General features: G+C 40.6%; 1 protein-coding gene and 1 pseudogene across 3 annotated transcripts in view; one reads left to right on the top strand and one right to left on the bottom strand.

Moving 5' to 3' along the window:
• The window catches only part of ANKRD44 (ankyrin repeat domain 44), a 326,135-nt gene that overhangs the window by 236,025 nt on the left and 66,402 nt on the right, over nucleotides 1–23,708 (bottom strand). The gene's annotated exons all lie outside the window — the stretch shown is intronic.
• On the top strand, nucleotides 21,180–22,558 carry LOC116756749 (annotated as a pseudogene).

Raw genomic sequence — 23,708 nt, 5'->3', positions numbered from 1 at the left:
TCTATTTCTCCATTTCAGTTAGGTTTGTTTCCAGTTTGTCTGTTTTTCATTACAAACAATGCTGTGGTGAACATTCTTATACTTGTTTCCTTAAACACAGATGCAAGGGTTTCCTATGCGTATAGACCCAGGAATGGAATCACTAGGTTGTAGGGTGTACACAGCTTCAACTTGACCATCTCCAAATTACTCTCCAAATGGTTGTAACACTTTACACTCCCAGAAGCAGTATTGTGAGAGTTTCTGTGTACCTACAGCCTCTCCAACATTTGTTATTTTCAGATTTTAATACTTGTAAATCTGATGGTTATGTCTACTTGTATGCTTCCACTTATTACTTATACAACAAATGCACGCTTCCCCTTATTACTTATAAAACAAACAAGTTTTTGAATTCCAAAAAAACTTTTAAAGAAAAAAGTCTGATGAACGCATAAAGCTACGCCTCTACAAATGTGTAAGCAAGCCCCCCAAAGTGGGAGATGCACCTCCACATGTGTAATAGACTGCATGTAGGAAAAGAATTTTCTATCTGTATTTATGAAATATTGGCTTCTGAGATATTGATTACAACTAGAGAAAGGATCTTGGTCCCTTAAACTGCTCCCTGAGCACATTCTGCATTCTAGAAGGCAACTCATGTCCTAGGCTTCAACAGGCAGAGTACAAGAAACACCACCACCACCACCACTGTCATTGCTCTGAGGGAAGTGGTTCTCCATGGCTTAAATCCTGACCATAGTTTAAAGAGAATTAAGGGGGAGAAAAAACTGAACAAATGAAAAAGGAAGGAGAACAAACAGGAAAATCAGTTTCAATACACTGTATGCACAATTGGCATTTTCCTCCTTATAAACTTATTAATTTTAATCTGAAACACTATATATATAAAGTTGCATAATCTTTCGGGTATTAAAACCAAAATCTGTAAATCAACTCTAGTCCAATTAAAAACAAAACAAAACAAAACAAATTCTACTTTTCTGAGCTGATCCCAAAGGGCAGTTCTGGAAAAGGAGCAGAATGAGATGGTCTTGAGATGAGTTCTTCAGAACCTAAGATAATAATTCACAATTTTCATAGCAGTCTAGCTACTTAGCAAGCATAATGAGAACTTTCTACAGTTTAGGTCCCCAAAATTCTGTGATATACAGCATAGAGAAATGGTTTATGAGTTGGGTCTTGGAAGCCAGGTGACCTGAGTTCAAATCTCAGCCCTGCCTCATATTAACCATGACCTTGGATAAACTATTTAGCATCTTTTCTCATTTGTAAGGTGAGGATAATAATAGTATCTACCTTGTAATAGTTGTTAGAGAATTAGAAGTTAGAATAGGAATTGGCACCTAAGTGGGCAAAAAAAAAAAATTAGTTATTATATTCTAGTCTCATTTAAAAAAAAAAAAGTTATCTATTAAGAGTATATATCTAAGGGCTTCCCCGGTGGCGCAGTGGTTGAGAGTCCACCTGCCGATGCAGGGGACACGGGTTCGTGCCTAGGTCCGGGAAGATCCCACATGCCGCGGAGCAGCCGGGCCCGTGAGCCATGGCCGCTGAGCCTGCGCGTCCGGAGCCTGTGCTCCACGACAGGACAGCCCACAACAGTGAGAGGCCCACGTACCGCAAAAAAAAAAAAAATAGATATCTAAGAACCAAATCACTTTGCTGTACAGCAGAAATTAACAGAATATTGTAAATCAACTATACTTATTTTTTTTTAAAAAAGTAGATATCTAAGGAGTAGTCTTTTGTGCCCGTTTTGGACATTTGAGTTTCTAATGCTTACAGGATTACCTGGGTGATGAATTTGGGGTCATTTTTCTTTTCTTCATTATGCTTTTCTGTACTTAAAAAACTAACACCTGATTTTTTTTTTTAAGCCTCATAGAATTTTCAAATACAAACTCAATTTTCTTTTTAGGAAAAGGAGTCAAGGGCTAGTAATAAGTAGAAACATTGATTGTTTTAAAAGTGCCTCTTATCTAATTATATCTGTTCCTACCCGATGCCACATGAGGTCAGTTACTATCCTTTCCTGGTATAGGATTGTTATAGCTCACAGGCTTCATCAAAACAAATGTGAAGTTTCTCATGGCTATAGATGGTGCCTTCCTGTTTGCAAGAAACAACAGTTCTCAATCTTGCCTAGATTCTTCTGACACAAAAGAGGATTACATAGCCAGAGCTTTTTATGTGTGTGGTGGGGAGGGAGTGAGGGACGGAAGAGAGGTGACCTTGGGCTTTGGATTTACTATGACCGGCTTATGTGCTGGATGATAACCACCTTTGGGGATCCAAGGAACCAAAGGTTTGAACAGAAAGTACTTGTGAGGAAACCTTCAGTATCAATTTTATGCCACATCTCTTAATTTTTCTTTTGATATCCAAGTATAAACTATGAAATCATTCAGCCCAATTCCTATATGGTTAATAATTTGAAACTAAGTAAATAAAAGGAATATTCAATTAATCTTATGTTTTCCAGTGCATTGCCTTTAAAAATAAATCTGGTTTGGGGGAATTTGATTCCCAAGGAAGGGTAATTTGCTTTAGCAAGGACTGGAATTTTGACCCCAAACCAGACCTAATAATCTGGCATTTATAAAAATATGATTTCTGCCTTGGGATTTAAAAAGAGGTATCGGTTAGAAATTACTGTGCTTACCTTAAAAGTAATTTGCAACCCAAACATTCTCTTCTAGGCCTATGAACCAGTTCTCCCAACATAAACTCTGAGGAAAAACACTTTCAGTTACCTAAAAACAGCAATTCCTCCCTTCTGGCTATGTTAAACTCTCTTTCTCCTATCCTCCATGCCTCATAGAAGAAAACTTTTACGGCTTCCCCTGCAGAATTAGCTTATTGTACAAATCAATGACATAGCTTCAATAACTCTTTAATAACTTTTCTATGTTTTTCAAGACAAAAATGATCAGTGTTCTTCATTATAGTAAACCCATTTACAAGCTGTTGTGTAGCTTATAAATTCCTTGGTAAGAGACCAGCTATATATATTTTAGAATAGATTGTTACGGCTAGAGGGTATTTTAAGAGTTGATCCAACTGGGCTGCACATTTGAATCCCCTGCAGAACTTTTAGAAATACCGATGCTGGGCGTACCCCACAGCAATTAAATCAGAGTCTCTATGGATGAGGCTGGGGCACTGTATTTTTTTAGGCACTCCTCAGGTGATCCTGATGCATAGTGAGGGTCAGGTACCACAGATGTGATCCAACCACCTGATTCTACAGGTCAGGAAGTTGAGGCCCAGAGCTGTGAAGTGACATTCCTAAAGTCACATAGGTAATTAGCCCATAATAACGTGGGAGTTAGAATCCATGTCTTCAGATTCTTCTCTATTACATTACTTTCTTTCATAACTCTATTTCTCCTTATGAAATTAGATCTCAGAGTCTGATTTTAAAAAGGGATCCCAATTTGGATCCAATTCCCTGAGAGCTTCCAGTGACCAGCTACACAATAGTCAGTCTAACTGTGGCCTGGACGCCCAGCCATTGGCTACTGTTATAACAACCACATCACCATGTGAGCTGGAAAACGCCCCCTGCTGCCATCTTCACCAGGAAGCAGCAGCGTAATTCGCAATCTATTTTAATGGTTTTCTTTATTGCTTCCATCAACCCCTGTCCTGATACTTCTCCTTAAAAGAAATAATAACAACCGCCTCTAAAAAACTTCATTTGGTGGTAAACTGAATTTCTAGGGTAGGGATGAACTAAAAGCTTTCATGTAAAGAAATGGCTTCGGGGCAACTTCTTGAAAAAGAAATTATTTGCTAATGGGTGGTCTGAAGCTTTGCTTTCAGGAAGAGCTGACATGGGACTGCAAAAATAGTGTATGGAGCTAGAATGGGCCAAGCTCCTCAAGAGCTGGGTGTCATGTGGCATCGCTGGTCCGTTTCCAGATTCTGGAAAGGGATAAGCACAATGACCCCACCTGGGGTTTCATGAATACCTCCTGATTCACACAACTTAAGGTGTGAAAACCCCTGGAAAGCAGTCTCCTCTGCTTGTCCTGCCTGATATCACCATGTGCATGTCCCAATCCTGCTTACCTATTAAAAATAACCAAGAAAGCGCTCCCCTGGTGGCGCAACGGTTGAGAGTCCACCTGCCGATGCATGGGACACAGGTTAGTGCCCCGGTCCGCGAAGATCCCACATGCGGTGGAGCGGCTAGGCCCGTGAGCCATGGCCGCTAAGCCTGCGCGTCCGGAGGCTGTGCTCTGCGACGGGAGAGGCCACAGCAGTGAGAGGCCCGTGTACCGCAAAAAAAAACAAAAAAACAAAAAAACAAAAACAAGAAAATGTTTTTGTTTTAACCAAAAGTTATCCTCTTGGGGCAGGAAGAAAAAGACAGGTGACCTGTGAGAAAGAGGAGTCAGAACCACAGCAGAGTAGAACGAGAACTGGCCCAGGGGTCCGAAGACCTCAGTTCCAGCCCTGCTCCTGCCACTTACTGGTGGCATATGTTGGGGCAAGTCCATTTCATTCTTTTCTTTTTGGCTGCGTTCGGTCTTCGTTGCTGCATCTGGGCTTTCTCTAGTTGTGGCAAGCGGGGGCTACACTTCGTTGCGTTGCATGGGCTTCTCATTGCAGTGGCTTCTCTTGTTGCAGAGCATGGACTCAAGCAATGTGGGCTTTAGTAGTTGCAGCGCATGGGCTTAGATGCTCCGCGGCATGTGGGATCTTCCCGGACCAGGGCTCGAACCCGTGTTCCCTGCAATGGCAGGCGGATTCTTAACCACTACACCACCAGGGAAGTCCCGGAGCAAGTCCATTTCTAGTGGCTTATTTTACTCATGGGCAAAGCTGGGATCACACCTGATGGGTTGGTTATGAAGACCAAGCAGATAAATTAACAGATAATTTATATTTTAAGAAATCCTTATAGAAGAATCTAGCCCAGAGAGGAACCAAGATGGCACAGTAGAAGGACGTGCTCTCACTCCCTTTTGCAAGAACACCAGAATCACAACTAGCTGCTGGACAATCATCGACAGGAAGACATTGGACCTCACCAAAAAAGATACCTGACATCCAAAGACAAAGGAGAAGCCACAATGAGATGGTAGGAGGGGCGCAAATCCCATAATTGGTGGGTGGGTGACTCACAGACTGGAGAACACTTATACCACAGAAGTCCACCCACTGGAGTGAAGGTTCTGAGCCCCACGTCAGGCTTCCCAACCTGGGGGTCTGGCAACGGGAGGAGGAATTCCTAGAGAATCAGACTTTGAAGCCTAGTGGGAATTGATTGCAGGACTTTGAGAGGACTAGGGGCAACAGAGACTCCACTCTTGGAGGGCACAAACAAAGTGGTGTGTGCATCAGGACCCAGGGGAAGGAGCAGTGGCCACAGGGGAGACTGAACCAGACCCACCTGCTAGTGTTGGAGGGTGTCCTGCAGAGGAAGGGGGTGGCTGTGGCTCACCGTGGGGACAAGGACACTGGCAAAAGTTCTGGGAAGTACTCCTTGGTGTGAGCCCTCCCAGAGTCTGCCATTAGCCCCAGCAAAGAGCCCAGGTAGGCTCCAGTGTTGGGTTGCCTCAGGCCAAACAACCAACACAGAGGGAACCCAGCCCCACTCAACAGCAGTCAAGTGGACTAAACTTTTACTGAGCTCTGCCCACCAGGGCAACAGTCAGCTCTACCCACCACCAGTCCCTCCCATTAGGAAACTTACACAAGCCTCTTAGAGAGCCTCATCCACCAGAGGGCAGACAGCAGAAGCAAGAAGAACTACAATCCTGCAGCCTGTGGAACAAAAACCACATTCACAGAAAGACAGACAAGATGAAAAGGCAGAGGGTTATGTACCAGATGAAGGAACAGGATAAAATCCCAGAAAAACAAGTAAATAAAGTGGAGATAGGCAACCTTCCAGAAAAAGAATTCAGAATAATGATAGTGAAGATGATCCTGGACCTCGGAAAAAGAATGGAGGCAAAGATCGAGAAGATGCAAGGAATGTTTAACAAAGACCTAGAAGAATAAAAGAACAAAAAAACAGATATGAACAATACAATAACTGAAATGAAAACTACACTAGAAGGAATCAGTAGCAGAATAACTGAGGCAGAAGAACAGATAAGTGACCTGGAAGACAGAATGGTGGAATTCACTGCTGCGGAACAGAATAAAGAAAAAAGAATGAAAAGAAATGAAGACAGCCTGAGAGACCTCTGGGACAACATTAAACGCAACAATACTCACATTACAGGGGTCCCAGAAGGAGAAGAGAGAGAGAAAGGATCCCAGAAAATATTTGAAGAGATTATAGTCAAAAACTTCCCTAACATGGGGAAGGAAATAGCCACCCAAGTCCAGGAGGCGCAGCAAGTCCCATACAGGATAAACCCAAGGAGAAACATGCCGGGACACATAGTAATCAAATTGACAAAAATTAAAGACAAAGAAAAATTATTGAAAGCAGCAAGGGAAAAACGACAAATAACATACAAGGGAACTCCCATAAGGTTAACAGCTGATTTCTCAGCAGAAACTCTACAAGCCAGTAGGGAGTGGCATGATATACATAAAGTAATGAAAGGGAAGAACCTACAACCAAAATTACTCTACCTGACAAGGATCTCATTCAGATTCGATGGAGAAATCAAAAGCTTTACAGACAAGCAAAAGCTAAGAGAATTCAGCACCACCAAACCAGCTCTACAACAAATGCTAAAGGAACTTCCCAACTTCTCTAACTTGGAAACACAAAAGAAGAAAAGGACCTCCAGAAACAAACCCAAAACAATTAAGAAAATGGTCACAGGAACGTACATATCGATAATTATCTTAAACGTGAATGGATTAAATGCTCCAACCAAAAGACACAGGCTTGCTGAATGGATACAAAAACGAGACCCATATATATGCTGTCTACAAGAGACCCACTTCAGACCTAGGGACACATACAGACTGAAAGTAAGGGGATGGAAAAAGATATTCCATGCAAATGGAAATCAAAAGAAAGCTGGAGTAGCTATACTCATATCAGATAAAATAGACTTTAAAATAAAGAATGTTACAAGAGACAAGGAAGGACACTACGTAATGATCAGGAGATCAATCCAAGAAGAAGATATAACAATTACAAATATATATGCACCCAACATAGGAGCACCTCAATACATAAGGTGACTGCTAACAGCTACAAAAGAGGAAATTGACAGTAACACCATACTAATGGGGGACTTTATCACCTCACTCACACCACTGAACAGATCATCCAAAATGAAAATAAATAAGGAAACAGAAGCTTTAAATGACACAATAGACCAGATAGATTTAATTGATGTTTATAGGACATTCCATCCAAAAACAGCAGATTACACTTTCTTCTCAGGTGCGCCTGGAACCTTCTCCAGGATAGATCACACCTTGGGTCTCAGATCAAGCCTCAGTAAATTTAAGAAAACTGAAATCATATCAAGCATCTTTTCTGACCACAACGCTATGAGATTAGAAATGAATTACAGGGAAAGAAACATAAGAAACACAAACACATGAAGGCTAAACAATACGTTACTAAATAACGAACAGATCACTGAAGAAATCAAAGAGGAAGTCAAAAAACACCTAGAGACAAATGACAATGAAACCATGATGATCCAAAACCTATGGGATGCAGCAAAAGCAGTTCTAAGAGGGAAGTTTATAGCTATACAAGCCTACCTCAAGAAACGAGAAAAATCTCAAGTAAACAATCTAACCTTATACCTAAAGGAACTAGAGAAAGGAGAACAAACAAAACCCTAAGTTAGCAGAAGGAAAGAAATCATAAACATCAGAGCAGAAATAAATGAAATAGAAACAAAGAAAACAGTAGCAAAGATCAATAAAACGAAAGGCTGGTTCTTTGAGAAGATAAAGAAAATTGATAAACCATTAGCCAGACTCATCAAGAAAAAGAAGGAGAGGACTCATATCAATTAAATTACAAATGAAAAAGGAGAAGTTACAACAGACACTGAAGAAATACAAAGTATCCTAAGAGACTACTACAAGCAACTCTATGCCAATAAAATGGACAACCTGGAAGAAATGGACAAATTCTTAGAAAGGCACAACCTGCCAAGACTGAACCAGGAAGAAACAGAAAATATGAACAGACCAAGCACAAGTAATGAAATTAAAACTGTGATTAAAACTCTTCCAACAAACAAAAGTCCAGGACCAGATGGCTCCACAGGTGAATTCTATCAAACATTTAGAGAAGAGCTAACACCCATCCTTCTCAAAATCCCAAAAAATTGTAGAGGAAGGAAAACTCTCAAACTCATTCTATGAGCCCACCATCACTCTGATACCAAAACCAGACAAAGATACTACAGAAAAAGAAAATTACAGACCAATATCACTGATGAATATATATGCAAAAATCCTCAACAAAATTAATACTAGCAAACAGAATCCAACAGCACATTAAAAGGATCATACACCATGATCAAGTGGGATTTATCCCAGGGATGCATGGATTCTTCAATATACGCAAATCATTCAATGTGATACACCATATTAAAAAACTGAAGAAGAAAAACCATATAATCATCTCAATAGATGCAGAGAAAGCTTTTGACAAAATTCAACACCGATTTATGATAAAAACTCTCCAGAAAGTGGGCAAAGAGGAAAACTAACTCAACATAATAAAGGCCATATACAACAAACCCACAGCAAACATCATTCTCAATGGTGAAAAACTGAAAGCATTTCCACTAATACCAGGAACAAGATAAGGATGTCCACTCTCACCAGTATTATTCAACATAGTTTTGGAAGTCCTAGTCATGGCAATCAGAGAAGAAAAAGAAATAAAAGGAATACAAATTGGAAAAGAAGAAGTAAAACTGTCACTGTTTGCAGATGACATACTATACATAGAGAATCCTAAAAATGCCACCAGAAAACTTATAGAGCTAATCAATGAATTTGGTAAAGTTGCAGGATACAAGATTAATGCACAGAAATCTCTTGCATTCCTATACACTAATGATGAAAAATCTGAAAGAGAAATTATGGAAACACTCCCATTTACCATTGCAACAAAAAGAATAAAATACCTAGGAATAAACCTACCTAGGGAAACAAAAGACCTGCCTGCAGAAAACTATAAGACACTGATGAAAGAAATTAAAGATGGCACCAACAGATGGAGAGATATACCATGTTCTTGGATTGGAAGAATCAACATTGTGAAAATGACTCTACTACCCAAAGCAATCTACAGATTCAATTCAATCCCTATCAAATTACCAATGGCATTTTTTACGGAACTAGAACAAATCATCTCAAAATTTGTATGGACACACAAAAGGCCGCAAATAGCCAAAGCAGTCTTGGAGGAGAAAAACGGGGCTGGAGGAATCAGACTCCCTGACTTCAGACTATACTACAAAGCTACAGTAATCAAGACAATATGGTACTGGCACAAAAAGAGAAACATAGATCAATGGAACAAGATAGAAAGCCCAGAGATAAACCCATGCACCCATGGTCAGCTAATCTATGACAAAGGAGACAAAGATATATGATAGAGAAGAGACGGTCTCTTCAATAAGTGGTGCTGGGAAAACTGGACAGCTACATGTAAAAGAATGAAATTAGAACACTCCCTAACACCATACACAAAAACAAACTCAAAATGGATTCGAGACCTAAATGTAAGACCAGACACTATAAAACTCTTAGAGGAAAACCTAGGCAGAACACTCTTTGACATAAATCACAGCAAGATCTTTTTTGACCCACCTCCTAGAGAAATGGAAATAAAAACAAAAATAAACAAATGGGACCTAATGAAACTTCAAAGCTTTTGCACAGCAATGGAAACCATAAACAAGATGAAAAGACAACCCTCAGAATGGGAGAAAATATTTGCAAACGAATCAACGGACAAAGGATTAATCTCCAAAATATATAAACAGCTCATGCAGCTCAATATTAAAGAAACAAAGAACCCCATCCAAAAATGGGCAGAAGACCTAAATAGATATTTCTCCAAAGAAGACATACAGATGGCCAAGAAACACATGAAAAGCTGCTCAACATCACTAATTAGAGAAATGCAAATCAAAACTACAATGAGGTATCACCTCACACCAGTAAGAATAGGCATCATCAGAAATTCTACTAACAACAAATGCTGGAGAGGGTGTGGAGAACAGGGAACCCTCTTGCACTGTTGGTGGGAATGTAAATTGATATAGCCACTATGGAGCTTCCTTAATAAACTAAAAATAGAATTACCATATGATCCAGCAATCCCACTGCTGGGCATATACCCAGAGAAAACCGTAATTCAAAAAGACACATGCACCCCAATGTTCACTGAAGCACTATTTACAAGAGCCAGGTCACGGAAGCAATCTAAATGCCCACAGACAGACAAGCGGATAAAGAAGTTGTGGTACATATATACAATGGAATATTACTCAGCCATAAAAAGGAACGAAACTGAGTCATTTGTTGAGACGTGGATGGATCTAGAGACTGTCATACAGAGTGAAGTAATTTGAAAGAGAAAAACAAATATCGTGTATTAACGCATGTATGTGGAACCTAGACAAATGGTACAGATGAACCGGTTTGCAGGGCAAAAGTTGAAACACAGATGTAGAGAACAAACGTATGGACACCAAGGGGGGAAAACCGTGGTGGGGTGGGGATGGTTGTGTGATGAACTGGGCAATTGGGATTGACATGTATACGCTGATGTGTATAAAATTGATGACTAATAAGAACCTGCAGTATAAAAAAACAAACAAACCAAAATAACAACTAATACTAAACTTTCTTTGGGTTATTTGTATGGAAATATGTTAATATAAATGTTTCAGACATTACATGAAATTTCTAAAAATCTTATATGTTCTGGTATAATGTCTTAAGTCACAATTCTAGTTATTACTTTAAAATGTATATATCATAAATAACTAAATTTCCTTGTCAATTGCATTATTATGAACTTTCATCAAATCTTTAACCGTGGTCTTTTATCATTTACAGACAGTTCTAGGTGTACTCTGATGCTTTTGCAAAAATTTCCTATAAAAGGGTTTCATCTTCAAGGAATTCATGGAAAAGACTCTGACAAGTACAGTTTTTTGGTAACTGACTATACTGCTGAACTGAGTGAATGAGCATTTTCAGAACTCTAATGGAAAACCGATGAATTCATAAAAGGGCTAACAAAAGATCAAGATGAAAAAAAATTAATTACATGGGACTGAGTGAACTGATGAGGATGATTATAAATTTTGTGACTTTCTGTTTGAATTTGAAAAAAAATCCCACAAGGACTCAGAGGCAAAAAATATACAAATCAATTTTCACTGCAAAGTAAAGGAGCTATTACAGTGGAGGACTACTGGACTGAATGTCAATATTATGACATAGAAAAAATATATATGTATATGTGTCATCTTGGGCATGTTACTTAACTTCTTGTCTCATATGTAAAATGGGATAGTAGTAGTATTGTTGGGAAATTATGTGAGATAGTATATGTAATGTAGAGCACTTAGAATGGTACATGGTTCAACCAAAGATTAAAAAAAAGAAGAAGAAATCCTTATAGAACTGCACATAAGGGCTTCCCTGGTGGCGCAGTGGTTGAGAGCCCGCCTGCCGATGCAGGGGATGCAGGTTCATGCCCTGGTCTGGGAGGATCTCACATGCCGTGGGGCGGCTGGGCCCCGTGAGCCATGGCCGCTGAGCCTGCGCGTCCGGAGCCTGTGCTCCACAACAGGAGAGGCTACAACAGTGAGAGGCTCGCGTACCGCCAAAAAAAAAAAAAAAAGAATTGCACATAAATGTAAGTATTACTGGGAAGAGCAAAGGAAATGAAAAGAGACTTACATCAGCAGATAAAACATTCAGGAGTACTAAATTCCTAAAAAAAGGATTTGACTATAGAACACGAAATGTCAAAAATATTAGTCGTTCTTCTGTTAAAACAAACTCTACAAGTAATACAGGCTCATGTGCAGAGACTAGAAAAATGCACATGAGAAAATTTTCAGTGAATTAAGATTATCCATCATCAAACCTCCCAGAGATGATGGTATGAAATTTTGGAATTCATTTTTTCATACTTCCTCCTGTCTGTGTATATATAAAAATAAAAAATTTTCCCCAAACTGAGTTGTAATAACTCTAGCTAATTAAGTCCTTTAAAAGCATAGAGGAAGTTTCAAGACCTAATGAATTAAATAATAACTAGTTTCTCCTTTTGATTACCATGTGATTAAAATATATGAAAAATACAGAGCACAGAAACACTGACGGATAACATTTATAAAGCACTTATATTGTGCCAGGCACACACCTAAAGTCCATACACAAATTAACCCTTTTGGTTCTCACAATAGCTCCACGAAGTGGGTACAATTATTGTCCTGAAAGCAAGGCCCAGTGAAGTTAAGCAACTTGCCCCAAGGTCACACAGTAGGTAAAATGCTAAACTGGGATTAGAACCTAGGCGGTAGGGCTCCAGAGTCCACGTTCTTAACCACTTTGCTATGCTGCTTCTCAAATAGAGATACAATATTGTCACTGTAGATACAATATTATCATGATTAGGAAAAAAAACTCCCTTATGCTTATCTATAACTTGGCAGCAAATGATATATAAAATAGGGATTGCTAAGCTAATCATAAAACTGTCCAACATGTTGAAAATCATAACCCAAATAATGTAGCAAATAAATGCTGATTAAACAGAACTTGCATTTCACAAGCACAGATGGAAGGATGATCTTGGAGGAGGGATACTGGTGACAAATGTAGCCAATACAAGCTTTCTTCAAGGATGCACTGTCTGTGTTTAGGTTTATGACGTAAAGGGTTAAACTGCCAAGAATTTTTAAAAAGGTTGATGCATCTGTGGCTGCATTTCCCCAGAGCACCACAACCCGTAGTCTGGCCAAAATTAAATAAAAGGATTGACTGTCCTCTTTCTTCCTCTGCCTTCAGAATGTCACCATTTGAACCGTGTGGGGAATAAAGCTACTATGAACTCAGCATTCAGGAAGAATTTTCTGCTTGGATTGCAACCGAAACTCCTATTCCATGACCAGGTCCCAGGAGACTCAGAGAGCACTAGAGGCAGATTCAAACACTCATCCCTTCCAAGGAAGACTTTGAAAAGGAAAAGCATGTGAGATAAGAAGGTATACAATTAATTATATCATAGGTACTGCTAAGACAGGGCTATATCCTAGGTTATGACATGTGCATGTCACCAGAGTGACCAAAGAGAAGTAACATTAAGTAGTATTTTTATGACATGTGAGAGGTACCCAATAAAGGAGAGGGAGCAAGGGAGAGTATATTAATCAAGAAAGCTAACTACTATGCCAAACATCCCCTAAATGTCAGTACTATTGCACAGTAAGTTTGTTTCTTTTTCGTGTTACAGTCCAATGCAGATTAGGAGAAGGCAGGGATCCACGTGGCCATTCAGGGTCTCAGGCCTCTTCCTCCAGGGCTTCCCTCACCTTCCAGGACCTCAGGGTCCTCTTCTGGATTCTGTGCTTACAGTCAACAAGCCATGAAAGACAAAGTAAAGGAACATGTGGGAGGTTTTATAGGGACGAGGCCAGAAAGTGACCACATTCTACTGGCCAGAACTCAGTCACCTGGCCCCACCCAACTGAAAGGAAGACTGGATAATTGGACCCAGAGAGAAAATAATACAGGGTTTGATGGAATATTTTCTCTGCGGTGAGAGGAAGGAAGGAAATCAATCCAGATTTGGACAAAAATGCCTTTAGCTAAGTCATTGTCAGCAGCCATACTTCTTGGGGGTAAACTGAGCTGAACTTGAATTATCAATCAAGAATGTCCTACCATGAATACCTTTCCCTAGCCCTGCCAAACATGGAATGATAATCCCATGTTCCTCTAGGCCAATGGCTCTTAACCAAGGGTGATGTTGCCCTGTCAGGGGCATTTGGCAACGCCTGAAGACATTTTTGACAGTCACAGTTGGGTGAGGAGTGCCACAGACATCTAGTAGGTAGAGGCCAGGGATACTGCTAAACATCCTACAGTGCACAAGACAATCCCCCATAAGAAAGAATTATCTGGCCCAAAATGTCAATAGCACCATGGTTAAGAAGCTCTGCTCTAGGCTTTGAATCTAGGGTCTTGTTCATACACCTATTATAATACTTCCACTCATGGGCCATTTCTGTGTGCCTAGTATGTGCCCGGTGCTTCACCTAGCACATTGTAATGGAATAGTTATTTCCATGTCTCTTCTTCCCCTTCCCCACTAGATTATGAGTTCAGGGCAAGAACAGAATTGGTTTTTGTATCCATCACCACCCTCCAGCGTCCACTAATATCAGGCATATAATACATGTTGAATGAGTAGATGGGTGGATGACCCTGAACAACTGTGTCCCACACTCTCACCTTCTGAATAAATGAAGGTATTTGGTTCTCAAGACTTCCCGTTTTGAAAACCTAACAAAACAACAACAAGGAGGTGATAATCCAGTCTGTCCTTAAGAAATCCAATTCTCAAAGGAGCACATGGCCTTAGAGGCTGGTCATGAAGCACAGAGCCTCACCTTCATAAGTCAGCTCTTCACAAACCCTCATCCAGACCCAAAGATAAAGGAAGCTGTACCCATGTGGCAGCTGTCTGTTGAACTTCATTTGATCTGAGCTCTGTATATGCAACTACCATCCCAGCTCCAATCACAGCACATGGGGATGGACACAATGACAAAACTGTTTGTCATTCAAAATCTGTCCACACAAGAGAAGAAAAGAGGAGCCCCTAAGGTCTGGAGTAAGGCCCACTTCCTTCTAGAAAGTAGCTTCCCTTAATGGCAGTGAGTCCACCGATCCAAACAGAAGTCATCCCATGAGGTTCCTTTCCTGGTTCTCTTCCCTCCTCATCTCTCCCCATCCTCCGCATCAACTTTTGAATCTAAAAGACAGTAGAGGGCTTCCCTGGTGGCGCAGTGGTTGAGAGTCCGACTGCCAATGCAGGGGACACGGGTTCGTGCCCCGGTCCGGGAAGATCCCACATGCCGCGGAGCAGCTGGGCCCGTGAGCCGTGGCCGCTGAGCCTGAGCGTCCGGGGCCTGTGTTCCGCAACGGGAGAGGCCACAACAGTGAGAGGCCTGCGTACTGAAAAAAAAAAAGAGTAGAGCTCTCGGGCACATCTCAAAGCATGTCAAGGACAGATGGAACGTGTTGTTATACCACTCATCACCAAAACACCACCTCACTTTGAAAAACTTTTTCCAAGAAAGTTCTTTCATATTTGTTATCTTATTTGACACTCATCCTCTTCCTTCAAACCTAATATTCTCTCACAACACTTTTCAGTGGTTTGAAGCTTTACTGGGACAAAACATGGTCCCAGTACATTTTACCCTGGGCAGCTCCACTATGGTGCACACCCTCATGCTGGGTGGAGACAGAACAAAATTTGAAACCAGAGAGCCTGGCTCCATCCAACTGCTGACACTGTCACTTACCAGCTCTATGGCTCAGTTTTTGTCATCATTTTCTGTGGGTCCATCGCCTCCTATATGAAGCAGAATCAGTGCCTCCTGTGCTACTTCATCCGTTGCTCTTAAAAGGATCCAGTGGGATACACCATGCAAAAGCATTTCATAATGTGGTGTCATAGCTTCTTCCCAGAAATGATTAATATGCCTCTCAGCCACTGAATGTCTCTGACTAAGGTTGAACTGCTAGAAAGTACAAATTAGATCACATAAATATTATTAAACTAAGGGCTGTACTTTTTTCTTCAACCAATATCTGATGATTTCTAAATTGACTTAACAAAGGGAATAAACAGAAACTGCTTATATTCTCTTTCATATCACAGCTTCTCATTGTTTAGCAATAACTCCAGTGTAACCGCACTCATCTTTGGCCAAGATAACTAATGCAATGAAACAATTCAAAACCATACACTGTTCTTTCAGTTTTCTCTCCTAAGACACCACAAAACTGGAATGACAGAGGAATGTCTTGGGACCACTGGATGTACTTTTTTTCATAATGAGTAATATATAAACATATTATCTGTTTAAAAGTCTCACACGATACAAAAATATAGAGTAAACAAAAAAAAAACACCCATCTTCACTCCCCAGAGGTAATCAGCCATCAGTCTGTCTGGTGTGCATCCTGCCAGACTTCTTTCTACAAATAGCTATATGTGTTTATATACAGAAATCTCATATTCTGTTTTGTTATATAATAGAGATCATACTTTAAGAGCTGTCCTACAACTTGCTCTTTTGACTTTTTGTATATTTTCCCATGTCATCCATGCCTATCCACCTCATCTTTTTAATAGCATATGGTTTTCTGTTAGGTAAATACCCCAAACTTTACTTAACCTTAATGGGCCTCGATTTCCAAAATTACAAAACTTTGCTAAACTTTAAAACTTTTAAATCTCCATTTGATTGCCTCTCTCCAAATTTCACCTGAAAACCACTTCCAGTAAGTTCTAATATCTCCTTTCAATAGAGTCATTTTAAGAAAAGGCTGAAGAGAGGGTTAGCAGTCTACACTCAATGCTAAATCTTTCAAACTTCATTCCTTATTCATTGCTAACAGCATTTGTTCAATTAGTCCTACGTTTCACCTTCAGAGAGAATGGGCCTATACCTATGGGCTTTCCATGTTAAGCATTACAAACTTCAGCCTCAACACACACACACACACGTGCACAGACACACACACACACACGTGCACACACACACACACACACACAAATGCCAAGACGAAAGAAAGAAGGCTTGCATGTGAAAATCTTAGTAAGCTATATGGAATTGTTTACCCAGGTAAGCGTGGTCTTGGGTCCTATAAAGGAACTAAATAGAATGATATTGCTAGAATTTTCCACAAGAGAAAAACTATCTTCACTTGGAATTTCCAAATTCAAATATTTGTTGATTGCCTACTATATGCTGAGAGGGGATCAAAAGTAGTCTGAGATTCAACCTCTGCCTTCTAGAAGCTATAAAACAGCTGGGGAGGTGAGGTTTACAGGAATAAAACAAGTAACTAACAATGCAAAGTAGTCCAAAGTCATTCATTTGAGTGAGCAAATGAATGGTTCACGCAATGGTGCTCCAGGAGGAGCTCTCAGGGACAGTAAATCAAGGGAAGTAACACCACACAATTCATTCTGAATAGGGCCCTCAGCACTGCAGTGAGGGCTTGAAACATAGAGTCAATTGATGAGGGCTATTTGTTACATGACTATCAAGTAGTAATTCTGAGTCTAAGACACTCCTGGACAAATGAATAGAAGTATAAGTGCACATCTGGTAGAAATAGGACATCATAATGCTCCAATAGGTGAAAACCCAAAAGATGCCACCTAGATGCTCAATACAGACCCAGAGCTATATCCAGAATCTCCCAACCCCTGCCCCTTCTATGGGTCAAAAAGGCTGCAAAGCACTATCTCTGCAAAGCTTTCTTGGAGGGATCAGAATTGAAGTTGTAGGCACTTTTCCTCTCCTGAAGGCTGACTGCATGTAAATACATTTAAAAACCATCACTAAGCATCTACTATGTGTCTGTTGCCTAAGTTAAGAGCAGATTAAGAAGACACATGGTTCTTACCTTAAAAGCGTTCACAAGTATCTGAACAACTGAACCCACCTCCCCAGCTAATGAATGGTAGAGCCTGAACACATTGAAAAAAAGGAGCAACAGGAGAACATACACAAAAAATATTTCTGTAGGCCAATAAAAAGAGGATATTACAAAAGATTTCTTGTGTTCGCTGATTCTTACAATGTTGAGCCTTATCATGCACAGGGCCTAGTCGTTTCTTTCAACTCTATGGACAGAACTGTTGTCTATCTATATATCCCTTTAATGGAGCTTTTAAATAAGTTTCAATTTTCTTTCTCCATTCATCACAAAGGTAGCCTCGATCTAAGCCCCAAACTGCCAATATCTCCCCTCAACAAATGACTAAAAAAATAAAGAAAGGAGGGAAGGAAGGAAGGGAGGGAGGGAGGAAGGGAGAGAAAGAAAGAAAGAAAAGAAAAGAAAAGGAAAGGAAAGAAAGGAAGGAAGGAAGGAAGGAAGGAAGGAAGGAAGGAAGGAAGGAAGGAAGGAAGGAAGGAAGGAAGGAAAAGAAAGAAAAGAAAAGAAAGAAAGAAAGAAAGGAAGGAAGAAAGGAAAGAAGGAAGGAAGGAAGGAAGAAAGAAAAATTTTACAGTTGCTATGAGAAAAAGAGAACTGCTGTACCACATCAAGTCCAAGTTTGTACAGAGCACATGGTAAGAAGAAATACACTATACTGTAATTAAAATGACTTACAGAAGCAGCAAAGGCATAGCAGCATTCAGAAATACTAGAGGGAAAATCGAGAGAAGCAAGACATTACTGACTGTCTCTCACTAGAAGTCAAGGAAATAGGCGAAACAAAGTGTTCTTTGATGGCTTGGCAGCAGCAAAGATGGCAACAGTGTAGAACTGAGCTGATGAGAGGCGGCATAGACTCATTTCTGGAGCAAATTCGACTTCTTTAAGTTGCTTGCCATCGATTGTGAGTCTCATATAATAGCTGATTTTTTCCCCTAAGAATAGACCTTTGTTCTCATATAGTACTGCACTCTTGAATGTTTCAGTACTAGTTACGGCGCTTAAGAAAGGCACCAAACACTATATTTGTTCAAAACAAAGAAGGAATCAATTATTAAATCATCTTTTCTAAGAACTCACCAACCTATAAATAAAATGTGTTTGGAAAACAAATATTTTCCTGCCTCTGCTGTTTTTACTTTCAGTAGCATTAACTTAAAAGGTACCATTTCAGGGCTTCCCTGGTGGTGCAGTGTTTGAGAGTCCGCCTGCCGATGCAGGGGACACGGGTTCGTGCCCCGGTCCGGGAAGATCCCACATGCCGCAGAGCGGCTGGGCCTGTGAGCCATGGCCGCTGGGCCTGCGCATCCAGAGAGGGCCTCCGCAACGGGAGAGGCCACAACAGTGAGAGGCCCGCATACCGCAAAAAAAAAAAGGTACCATTTCAGCAATATTTTTCTCAAAAAACGAGACTTATCAACTCACTTGCATTCAAGCCACTCTGGTCCTCTCCCTTTTTTTTTTTAGGAATGAAGCTCTATTCAAGGGAGCCTATGCTCATTAAAAATATCTCACAGCATTAATGTTCTCATTAGAAGCGTCAATGGGTGTGATGTCTTTAATGCTGGCTCTGTTTGTGTCTACTGCCCACCTGTGCAAATGTCTAAATGACAGCTGATAAACAATATATAAATCACTGCAAAAGAGAATCATGCAGAAAAACCTGGAGCTTAATTACATGTCCCAGAGCATCACCTCCAAAGATACAAAAGGTCTGATTGTTTTATCTATCTTGTGATAGATTTGGAATTAAGTGATCAGAGCCTCTACAATAATATTGTAATAAAAGATAATACTTAATTCCTTACAAAAGTGACATCCTTACCAAATAAGCTTAGTTTATTCCCGCCGTTTTCCCTTATTTACTGTGCACCAGTAATGCACGGGAATGCAGCGGCTCCCCTTCCACTCCTGAAATGCATCAGCCCTCTCCCTTCTCACAGCTTCTGCACAATTCCCTCTGTTTAGAACATTCTATACACTCTCCCTCACCTAGTTAAATCCAATTCACCTTCCAGATCTCAATTCAAAAGGCCCTTGTCCAAAACACCCTTCCCTCACCACCCTACCACTGTCCCATCTAGATGAGATTCCCGTTACATAGGTTCTTGCAGCTTCCTGTGCTTTTCCCTCAGAGCGCTTAACAGTCTGTAGAGTAATTATGTAACTGTGTGTGTTATTTGACTAATATCCATGTTTCTACACCAGTCTCTAAGCCCCGTCAGAACAGAGACTATGGCTGTTTTGCTTTCACTGGATTCTTGGAGCCTAACGCAATGCCTGGAATATAGTAGGCACTCAATTTTCTGAATGAATTTAGTAAGCAGACTCCATCGTGTCCTGACACCCTGCCATATAAATGGTCAGGCCAAATAAAGATGAAGTGAAGAAAACAGTGTTCTGAAAACTGTCTGATCAACCGGCTTGACGTAGTGCTAGTAAGTAGATTCTTCTTGGCGAATTCAGTTTATCTTGATCTATGCTATGGTCATGACCCTGACAAAGAACTGGTTTAGTCCTAAGGATAGCATAATATGATAGATTAGGTTCAGCAGTGTAGTTCAGAAAATCCCAAACAGCACTGGCTTAAACAAGATAGATGCATATTTCTCCCTCACTGTAAACAAGGTCTAAATACGACGTTACCCAGGACTACTACAGTGATCTGCAGTCAGAAGACCCAGGTTCCATCTATCTTGCTGCAAAAATCTCCTTAGCGTCTACTTTATGCTTCTACTTCATGATCCATCAAGGCTGCTCAAGTCCAGCCATCCCATCCAATTCTAGGCATCAGTAAGAAAGAGGTAAAAAAGCTTCCCCCTTTCTAGGAATTTCACACATAAGTCCTTTAGTCAGAATGCAGTCATACAGCCATACCTAGAGGCAAGGGAAGCTAGAAAATATAGTCTGTATTCTAGAAGAAGTTTATAATAATAACAAAGAAAGGAAGGCTGGATACTGGGAGACAATCAGTAGTTTCTGCCACAAATTGCAAAAATATTTGAGGGGATCTCGTTTGCTGTTCCTGGTAACAGCAGGTCCCTCCTCAAATGGATGCCATTTAAGCAAGACAGACCAAACGGGAGAAAGAAACCTGTATGTCCAACAACGGAATGTAATTCGAGCCTTGATATGAACAAACAAGTTAGTCTCCATGCAAGATAACCAAGTATCACCGTCACATGAGTTCTGAAATGTGTTTTTAGTTTTGCTTTGATTTTATTTTCTATTTTCATAAAATGTTTGTACCATTTACACGGTCCCAGAGCAGACTTAGAGTTTCATGTTTTATAGCCTGACAATTCTACTGCATACCACCTTTGCTTCGGTCTTTGAACTATTTTTTTAGTCTTTGGGAGTTTCAACACCCCTCATGGATTTCAGATCATGAACAAGAGATGAAAATGTGACCAGGGGAACACTCATGTAAAAACCAAATGCAGGGTGTCCTACATCAGAGCCACCGCCCGGGAGGAGCAGCCACCGCCACCAAAGAGTGGGCCCTGAGGGAGAAGGCAGCGAGAACACAGCAGATGACCCCAGCGCTGCCAACAGGAACATGGAGATCTGGAATAGTAGGAAGCTCATTAAGAGTTTGGAGGCAGCCCGCAGCAAAGGCACAGGCATGATATCACTGACCATCCCTCCCAAAGACCAGATTTCACGAGTGGCAAAAATGTTAGCAGAGGAGTTTGGAACTTTAAGTTACTTTAAGTTACTAGCAAACTTTAAGTTACTTTAAGTTACTAGCAAACTTTAAGTAACTTTTAAGTTACTTTAAGTTACTAGCAAACCGCCTTTCAGTCCTGGGAGCCATTATACCTGTACAACAAAGACTCAAGTTTTATAACGGAAGTACATCCAAATGGCCTGGTAGTTTACCGTGCTACAACTGTAACAGAAGAGGGAAAGGAAAAGAAAGTCAACATTGACTTTGAACCTTTCAAACCGGCTGATACGTCACTGTATTTGTGGGACAACCAATTCCATCCAGAGGCTCTTACAGCACTGCTTCCAGAAGACAGCCAGCTGGCATCATTGTAACAGATGGTAGTGGTGACTTTTTGGCACACTCCAAGGAAATACAAGAGAAGTCCTGCACAAATTCACTGTGGCTCTCCCAAAGAAACATGGTGGAGGAGGTCAACCAGCCTGCATCTTGCCCACTTAAGAATGGGAACTTACTAACTCTATCTGGAAAGTAGCTCAGACTGCAGGGCAGCTGTTTATTTCTGGGGACAAAGTGAACGTGACTGGTCTCGTTTTAGCTGGATCAGCTGACTAAAACTGAACTAAGTCTATCTGATATGTTTGATCAGAGGTTACAATCAGAAGTTTTTAAATTAGTTGATACATCCTACAGCGGTAAAAATGGATTCAACCAAGGTATTGAGATATCTACTGAAGTCCTCTCCAACATGAAGCTCATTCAAGAGAAGAAGTTAATAGAGCGATACTTTGATGACGTCAGCCAGAGAGATGTTCCTCATTGGCAAAGCACAGGAGAGGACAAAATTGTCTATCAACTCCAGAGAAAGAGAAGGATAAATCTCATTTTACAGACAAAGAGACACGACAAGAACATGAGCGTGATGCCCCTGCTGGAATGGTTTGCTGACAACTATAAGAAAAAATTTGGAGCTATGTTGGAAATTGTCACAGATAAGGCACAAGAAGGATCCAAGTCTGTGAAAGGATTTGGTGCAATTGGAGGTATCTTGCAGTACCGAGCAGATTTCCAGGGAATGGAATACCAAGGAGGAGACAATGAATTTTTTGACTTTGATGATTACTAGGTAGTTGACATGGGTCTGGCGAAACGTGCCTCACCCTCCAGCATCCAACCCAAGGAACATACCCGTGGTGGAATCCAAACAGATCCCTGCCTTACAATTGGAACATTTCTAGAACTTAATCCACGAGCCCTGGATATTGAAAAGAAAACCGAAACAAAACCTGACCCAACCCTATACTTTGGTTTGTCATGGTATCAGCACAGCAGCCTACAGCGAAGTTCCTAAATGCCACTTTGGGCTAATTTTTAAATCCTAGTTTTTATTTTTATTTGACAGTGAAATTGGTTGCTCTTGTATTTTATGAAAAAAAAATAGATGTTTTTAAACTTCATACATAGAAGCAAAAATACTTCCACTGCTGCAAACCTTCAAAAGTTAATAGAAATGAGATCATTCAATTGGAGAAAAATTAAAATTGCTGCATTTCACAGTGACCCATTTACATGGCATCCTCAGATTAGACTGCATAAGAAGAAATATATGTGGTGAATACTGGAGAAAAAAATACCAAATACAATCAGTCTAATTCTTCTCAAATGGCTTCAATGTGGGTTTTCAGTCAGGAGAGGGGCTTTCCATTTTTCTGCTAATCTCTCAAACACTCCCTTATAATATATGCATTTGGGGTCATATGACTTCTGCATTTCCTAAAATACCAATGGTTGAATTGATAATTATGGAATAAAACTTACATAGAAAAATATACTCAAGAGGTAAGTCAAACCAGATTGGTACCTTCTTAAAAAAAAAAAGAGGGCTTCCCTGGTGGCGCAGTGGTTGAGAGTCCGCCTGCCGATGCAGGGGACACGAGTTCGTGCCCCGGTCTGTGAATATCACACATGCCGCGGAGCGGCTGGGCCCGTGAGCCATGGCCGCTGAGCCTGCGCGTCCGGAGCCTGTGCCCCACAATGGGAGAGGCCACGACAGTGAGAGGCCCGCGTACCGCAAAAAAAAAGAAAGAGTTGGTCAGACTTCAACTACTAAACTCGAGGTATTTCAGAAATTAAGAGGAAGAGCTGGTCAAGAAGCAAGATGGGAATCCCCGAAACTGTTCTAAAAATGGCAAGCTAGTGACACCAGTGACAGCTGCTAGAAGCGTAAAGGAAACCTTCACAAAATTGCTAGATTCGACCTCACTTGTTTCTAGCGAGTCCTGCTCTGAGAGAAACAACGTTCTGTGCCCAGTTTAGATTTAGTGTGGCTACAGCAGTCTTAAAGTAAGTTTTTTTGATT

Source organism: Phocoena sinus, chromosome 7, assembly GCF_008692025.1.
Source record: "Phocoena sinus isolate mPhoSin1 chromosome 7, mPhoSin1.pri, whole genome shotgun sequence".
NCBI classification, from domain to species: domain Eukaryota; kingdom Metazoa; phylum Chordata; class Mammalia; order Artiodactyla; family Phocoenidae; genus Phocoena; species Phocoena sinus.
This window is presented reverse-complemented; position numbering and strand designations above follow the sequence as displayed.